At 36.0% G+C, this 8296-nt stretch overlaps 1 long non-coding RNA gene across 1 annotated transcript; it reads left to right on the plus strand.

The window, feature by feature from the left end:
* Window positions 1-1807: 1807 nt before the first annotated feature.
* LOC124881205 lies at window positions 1808-5453 on the plus strand. Its single transcript, XR_007041572.1, has 4 exons — window positions 1808-3154; window positions 3235-3338; window positions 4553-4606; window positions 5007-5453. It is a non-coding gene; the product is annotated as an uncharacterized LOC124881205 (long non-coding RNA).
* Window positions 5454-8296: the final 2843 nt, after the last annotated feature.

Consider the following 8296-nt stretch of genomic DNA (forward strand, 5'->3'; position numbering starts at 1 on the left):
TTGCAGAGAATACTTTAAAGAAAATAACTAACGTTGCTTGTTGTATAATTATTCCACCCTGGGAAAAATAAGAATTTATGGCTAAAATGTTGCCTTTGATGAATGTACCTTCAGTTATCGCTTTAAAAGTGATTTTCTGTTACAATAGCCTTAGGTTGTGGAGATACATTGTTTTAGTGATTGAAAAAAAAAAAAAGGTTTTACTGTGTTTTACAACAATATGAATTGTTTGTTTTAACTGTAGACAATATTCATCATTTTCATGTTAATAAACTTTGCAATCAGCGTAATCAACCGAATCACCAAGACTGCGGACACATTGAAACTGATTTTAAAAACTTAACAGTATTTCTTTTGTATATTTTCAGCTTTTTCAGCATATAATATTTACTTTGTGTTCTGGTCCAACTTAATAGTCCACAATTGTTAAAAAAGGTTTCTAAAAATGAGGTCTAACTAATATAATAAATGCATTTTTGCATTGTCCTTAAAATGTCCTGCATCCTGTTACACAGTTTTACCTTGCTCTTGCTAGAGACAGGCTGGTTACTTTGTAAATCTACTCTACAGATTCCCATTTGTGTAAGGACTGACATGGTTGATGCGAATACTCTTTAATACACAGGTCATGCACAGATTAGACTGAATACCATGAATTAAAAAGCATTTTTGAGCAGCCTGAAGTTAGTCAGATTATTTTCCACTAGGAGAACTGCAGTTAACATGTAACTAACCCTCCTCCCTTTATTGTGTAAATACCTTCTTTCAGCCCTACATTTTTTGGAAGCTAAATTTAATTTTACCAGCCAAACAGAGGTCTGATTATCACCAGACCTGAAAAATCAAAGAACTATCTGAAATAGAAGCTGTCAGACAACATGAAGTAGGCTAAAAGATCTCAAAAAGCAACACATCATGCCACTCTATATATGTTTTAGTGACATCTATCAGTCCGAGTGTACAGGATGTCACGAAAGCCTGCAATGTTTTCATTAATAAAGGACTTCAGAATGAGGCTGCAAAAATCAAAGACTATGTAAAAAAAAGTTGAACAACTGGAAAAAATTATAATGAACCTAGAAATAGAAAAATCAGATCTGTAAATCTCATAGTGACTCTGACTCTGTTAAAGTGTAATTGTTCCCACAGAAAAAAATTACTTTTTGTAAACAGACTTTGGAATTTGTTAGGTATTATTTAGTCAACTCAGAGGTAAGAACGATACAGTCAGAGTTACTTGTGACAAGGGTAGCCCACTTTGCAGTGAAACTACAAAGTTTTGACACCCTATCTCTTTATTTATATGCACAGTTCAACAGACAGTTCAGACAGGGTGTGTGTGTGTGAGACGGAAAGGAGGCTGGTTCTCACAAAGATAACAATGATCTCACACACACAGGGAGGAAGGCATAGTGCAGGTGCCTTGCAACCCAAGGTTTTTACATGAGTGATAACAAGTTTTTGCACCCATCCAACAGAATTAAAAAAAATTGTCTTGCCAAAATAAAAACCTCTTACACCTTTGGCTGTGTCTGTTTGTTTTCTTATTTATAGATACACAGTCCTCAAGCAAATAATAACTGGTAAAAACTATTTCCTATTAATGTCTGTGGGTCATCCCTGGCCTGGATTCTACATTTCTGTAGTTTTACTGTTCCGCAAAAAAGTATTTGCCTCCTTTAGGGTTCTTGCTGTTTGTTTGTTTCACCCTTTAATGCTTCAGAAAGTTTTAATATCATGCAAATATAACTTTAGTAAACGCAAAATGCAGCTTTCAAAGAATAATTTCAGTTATTAAGGGAAAAAGAAATCAAAATCATCTGACCTTATATGAAAATACAACTACCCTCCATGTGTTGATTAACCAAATATTTTGGTTCAGTTTTATTTCACCAAGGTGTTGTTATAGATTGATCCTTAGAATCAATAAATAAATGAAATAGAACCTGTCTGGCAGCACCAAGTAGGCTAAAAGTAAAAAAGCAAAACTACAAATACTCTGGGGATTTCTAGATGCATCAAGGTACCACACCTATCTGTTCAAACTATTATATGCCATTATAAACGCCATGGGAATGTTCTGCCATGATACCATTCAAGAAGGGGACACGATCCTTGTCCCAGATGAACATATTTTGGTGCAAAATGTGCATACCAACCGATAATAAAGCGAAAAGACTTTGTGAAGATGCTGGCTGAAGGTGGTAAGAGAGAAACAAGACCTGTACCGACATGGACTGAAAGGCCGCTAAGAGGTGAAGTACGGCTGAAATATGGGGGTGGCAGTACCATGTGCATGGGGTGGTTTTGCACTTTACAAAATAGATAGCATCATAAGAAAAAAACATTATTTGGAAATATTAAGCAACGTATTAGGATATCAACCAGAAAGTTAAAGCTTGAGGAAAAATGGGTCTTCCAAATCCACGACAACTATAAGCATACCACCATATCAGTACAACAAAGTCAATATTTTGTAGCGGCCACCACAAAGCCCGGATCTCAGTCCCTCAGAACATTTATGGGCAGAGCTGAAAAGATGAATGAGAGCAATGCAGCCTACAAACCTGACTCAGTTACCCAAGTTCAACTTTCTGGGAGAAAGTTATGGAACGATACCCAAAACATTTAACTCAAGTCATAGGTTAAGGTTCTAAGCAAACTGTACCAAATACTAAGTAAATTAATGTTAACTTTCAGTTCAGAATTGAAAGAAAAATAATCAAAAACGTCTCTTATTATTAAGGAACTGTTTCTATTTCTGTCCTAACAGATCTAAAACAGCCGACGTTTTGTCCCTTTTAATGCTAGTGAGGAAAAAAGCTATGTGTCATTTCATTAACTGCTGCAACCTTTTATGATCTTAATATTAAATAAATTCCATTATATCTTAAATCATGTTCCAATCAGAACTTAATGAGGTGGGTTTAAAGTTAAAGTGTCAGCTACCATTTCTTTGTAGCCTAATTTGAAAATGAAACTTGAGGGTTTTGTGAAACAAAACAAGTTGTGGCAATGAACACACAAACACACACACACACTGGGAGACATACGAGCGAGTACTGGAGGAGGTTACTCCTGAACGATATAAACCAGATCTGTGTTTTCCCTCCAATGCTGTTTTAAATTGCTGAATTACTTTTTGACATTTCAGGTAAGTTCACATAACACTACAAATAAACTCTCCAAGAATTTTAACAATGTTATCTCTTTTTATTTTACCTTCACCTTCAGAATAGAGAGTGGCTTGCACCAGAACCATGAAAGACTTGTTCCTCATTTTTACTCTGCTGAGCCTATTATGCTTCACAAGTTCCCTGCTTGACACAGAACAGATGGTAAATTACGCTTTGATTAACCTGCTTCTATTTAGATATAATTACAATACTTTATTTTTTTTATGCAGAGTTACTACAATATGCACAATATCAGAATCAGAATCAGAATCAGAATCAGAAAAGCTTTATTGCCAAGTACGTTTTTGGACATACAAGGAATTTGTTTTGGCGTAGTTGGTGCAATACAATACAAATTAAACAGTATAAACATATCTACAATATAATATAAATATATGTGCACAGTTTTAAGTGAGTGAGAGTAAATATAGAGCAGTATAAGATGTAAGAGCAATACAACAGTGCAGGTGATCATTGTGCAAGTAAAGCAGGAGTCCAAGCTGAGCGTTAATGTAACGCATAGTTACAGGTTACAAGTGTCCTGTCAGCAAAAAAAGGGGGGGTGTGGGGGAAAGGGACAGTGTCAGGGTGGTTTCCGGGCTTTGTTAACCAGGCTGGTGGCAGATGGGAAAAAACTGTTCTTGTGGCGTGAGGTTTTGGTCCGGATGGACCGCAGCCTCCTGCCAGAGGGGAGAGTCTCAAAGAGTCTGTGACCGGGGTGGGAGGGATCAGCCAGAATCTTCCCTGCTCGCTTCAGGGTCCTGGAGGTGTACAGTTCCTGGAGCGACAGTAGACTGCAGCCAATCACCTTCTCAGCAGACCGAATGACACGCTGCAGCCTGCCCTTATCCTTGGCTGTAGCAGCGGCGTACCAGATGGTGATGGAGGAGGTGAGGATGGACTCAATGATGGCTGTGTAGAAGTGCACCATCATAGTCTTTGGCAGGTTGAATTTCTTCAGCTGCCGCAGGAAGAACATCCTCTGCTGGGCTTTCTTGATGAGGGAGCTGATGTTTGGCTCCCACTTGAGATCCTGGGAGATGATGGTTCCCAGGAAGCGGAAAGATTCCACAGTGTCAATTGTGGAGTCACAGAGGGTGATGGGGGCAGGTGGGGCTGGGTTCTGCCTGAAGTTCACAACCATCTCCACTGTCTTTAGAGTGTTGAGCTCAAGGTTGTTCTGGCTGCACCAGTCCAACAGATGGTCCACCTCCCATCTGTACGCAGACTCATCACCATCCGAGATGAGTCCGATCAGGGTGGTGTCGTCCGCAAACTTCAGAAGCTTGACAGACTGGTGACTGGAGGTGCAGCTGTTGGTGTACTTTTATTCAGATGTTTGAGTTTAAATGTCAGTTTTCACTGTTCATTTGCAGACGAAGCTCAATGAAATGTTTCCGAAAACAAAACTGATCTTTGAGAGACTGAAGGTGAGAGTCATGATGTTTTCATACTTAAATAATTTTGGATTATTTTAGTTGAAGGTTGAAAGAATTTTTTGTGCTACAGCTAAGAAAATGCAATCCTGTACTTCAATGAATTAGGGTTTCATGGAGAGTATTGATAACAATTAACAAAAAACTATGCAGTTAGCTTCTTATGAATCGGCTAAACGGCATACAGTTCAGTTATTTCAAAGAAAACCTTTCGCTGTGTCTCTGATCAAACATCCAGATTCATCAATTATTCAGATTTGATTGATTTTGGGGTAATCATGTGGAAATACATATCACTGCAAGGTGATATAATTGACATTATCATAATTTTTAAGACATGAATCTCTGAAATATGTGCCATATTATATAAAAGTTCTATTTTTTTCCCCATCAGAGTGAGCAAAACAAGAATGAAGAACGCCGTCTAATGATTGAACACGTTCAATGGAAAATAAGACAAACATGGGATTTACTCAGAATTCAAGAAGAGAAGCAGGCTGAGTTATAACCTAATTTAGCCTCTTATACTGGATTTGGAATTTCATTAAAATGTATCTGTCTCAATGTGAAGCTTAATTGTAATCTGGAGGTTATGTCAATATCATAAAAAAACCTAGCTGCTAAAGGTTGACATAAAATCAGTTGAGAAGAATGGTTACGGAAACCAGCTGGAGATCTTTTTTAAGAACTATTACATACATTTTTGATTCCATAAAGAAGATTTTTTACTTATTTCTTAACATTTTTCAATGTAAACTTGACAAACTTGGCATGAACCTTGCTTTGGGTGACTTAAAAACATGCTTGTATGAACAAAATGATGAAATACATTTTTCTGAGATCTGTTTGTAGTTGTATGTTCTTTAAGTTTAGTTATGTGTTTAATGATGCTAATACGTTTGTAACACCTGACCTCTTATTCTATTTCTGATGTTAATAATAATTTAGGTACTAATTTGATATAATATCATTACCAGTTGCAGTTCCAGTTGTGTTTGTTTACACAGTTTCAGACAGCAATGGTATTAACTGACACAGTATCCGCAGAACACACTGAGTGAACTGTTGCTATTTACAGTGTCATGCTACAGTGCCTTGCAAAACAAAGAAAAAATACTCCCCGAACCATTTCACATTTGATCATATTACATACTTGTTATTGGAATATAATATGAACGACCAACACAGGGTGGTGCAACATTTTAAGTTCTGGGAAAGAATTGTTTTTACCTATTTTTTTTTTTACAAATGTCAATTGGAAAAGTGTATATCATGTTCAGCTCCCCTGAGTTAATTATAAAGATTTATTTGTCCTTTACTTGCGAAATAGCTAAACCACAGTTAGACTAGATGGAAGGTCTCTGTAAAAAAATTTCAGGTCTTGCCAAACATTTTTAATTGGCTTGGGGTCAGGCTAATACAATAAAAGTCTTTGAACCAAACCGTGTATTTGGGGTTTCTGTCCTGCTAAAAGGTAAACCTCTTTTCCAGTCTGAGTTATTTTGTAGGTTTTAACTGATTTTCTACATGTTTTGCTCCATTCATCTTCCCATTAGGTCTGACCAGGTTTGCTGCCCTTGCCGAAGAAAAGAATACCCACATAATTCTTTCAATTTGTGTTGGTCTATCACATAAAAAATCTTGAAACAGTTTTAAATGGGCATTATGTTGAAAAGCTCAAAGGACCGAATACTTCTGCGAGGCACTGTACAGGGACAATTTAACGTTAGCAGCAGCCTTGTGTTGTGTGGTGGTGTCTGATGTCTAAACCACCAAAAGTCCAGTTATTCTTTTAGTTTCATTCTACTGGTTGATTTCTGCAATGGAATTGTTTCTGGTAATGGTCAGATGACAAGTATGCTGGTAGTTGTTGTATTTGATGTCATAAATTTGCAATACCAAACACCGATTGCACAAATTCTGAAGAAAACTGAAGAATTAAACCTTCTTGATCCTTACTTTAATCTGTCATCTAAATAGATGGACTCTTGGATTCCCATAGACCTTCAGTGTGGTCATTATCATATGTGCAACAGTCAGTCACAAAGCACATTAATATGAAGGATTTTGTAAATGTAAAAGATGTATCCTTACTGCTTAATTTTCATTTGCACTACTTGACAAAATAATTGTATAAAAGCAATAATATAACTAAAATATTCAATCAACATCAATGACTGCCACAGTGCCACAGTAAATCTAAGAATACATACAAAAAGAAAAACAAAAATACTTCCCAAGCCTCTCAAGAGCCTTAAAATAAATCTGACATATAAGTTGTGGCGTCACCTAAACAGACAAGAGCTGGTAGAGTGAGAAAATATTGCCAAGTCAAAATGTAGGATACTGTTAGAGTCCTACTAAACACTACATGCTGAAATGGAATCAAACGGTGGTCCAGCAAAACATTTGTTAAAGGGTATATAAAACTATGCAGCTAGGTTGTTTTACCTTTTAGTTTTCTTTATTTTAGTTTACTTGGATAGAATATATGTCATAATAAATGTGGCAAAGTTTTGAAATCATTTCTTCTTCTCTCATTTTCTTACATCACAATAGAGGGATTTTAACAGGGTTAGCTAAATGGATAAGTCTATTTACACAGGGATTTATTCTCACATACTGCGTTATCATTTTCAAATGTTCAAAAGTAACAAATATTGTAATCATTTCATTTGCTGAACTCTCAACCTTGTGATTTCCAGACTACTCTTGTCAACTTGGCCACAGTGAATGTGAAAGCGAAAGAGCAGATCACATGTATGCTGAAACATGAGAAAAACTAAATCAGGAAGATGCAAGCCATTTCCATCATAATAAAGTGTTCAATCTTTAGTGATCAGTCATACTGCTGTTCTGATTTTAATGACCAGCAGGTAGTCTTCACAAATTCACTACGGTTTATATTGCATTAGTATTTTACATAATTTAATTTTCACACTGAAGAAAAATGTACTTTTTCTTTACGTCTTCTTCCACAACCTGTTATGCTCAACTGCCCCTTAAAAGTTTTATGAACCCTTGCTTATGCACCATACCTGAATGACCATGCTACTATCTTTCTGTGAGTTTCAGGAAATGTTAGACCAAAAGCTTCAGAAAGCTTCTGTATAAAGAAATTCAAGAGTCTTATTGACCTAAAGAAACAATTATACGTGACAGACAAAGCAAAAGATATCCATGATTATACAAACATTTTAAAATTTTATCAAAACCAGAGTTTTTAATGTAATAACTGGCTCTTTATAATCTAGCTAGATAACTATTTTTCTGCTGCTCTTAAATCAGCAGCAACTGTGTGTTGCTTTTATGTCAAAATTAACCAAAAATGTCAGAGGACTGTTTCACCTTCTTGATTATTTGAACTATAAATGCTAGAAAGCATAAAAGAATAATTCAATCATGAGAACCAGTTATAAATGTCTGGTGCAAAGCCATAAATATAAGGTGGTTGTTGATATACTGTAAAATGTATCAGATAACTGGCAAAATATAGAGTAGAGCAGATGTGTGAGAACTTGAGTAAGTCACGGTAAATGTTAATATTAGTAAATTAGCCTCACAATTATCTAAATCTAAATCTAATAATAACAATAGAATACATGGCAAATTAAATCCCAGGTATGGTTTTACTATAGGAGTTTAAATGTCACACAACAAAAGCCGATAGCTTATTTTCTATAA

The sequence above is a fragment of the Girardinichthys multiradiatus genome, chromosome 14, assembly GCF_021462225.1.
Source record: "Girardinichthys multiradiatus isolate DD_20200921_A chromosome 14, DD_fGirMul_XY1, whole genome shotgun sequence".
NCBI lineage: Eukaryota > Metazoa > Chordata > Actinopteri > Cyprinodontiformes > Goodeidae > Girardinichthys > Girardinichthys multiradiatus.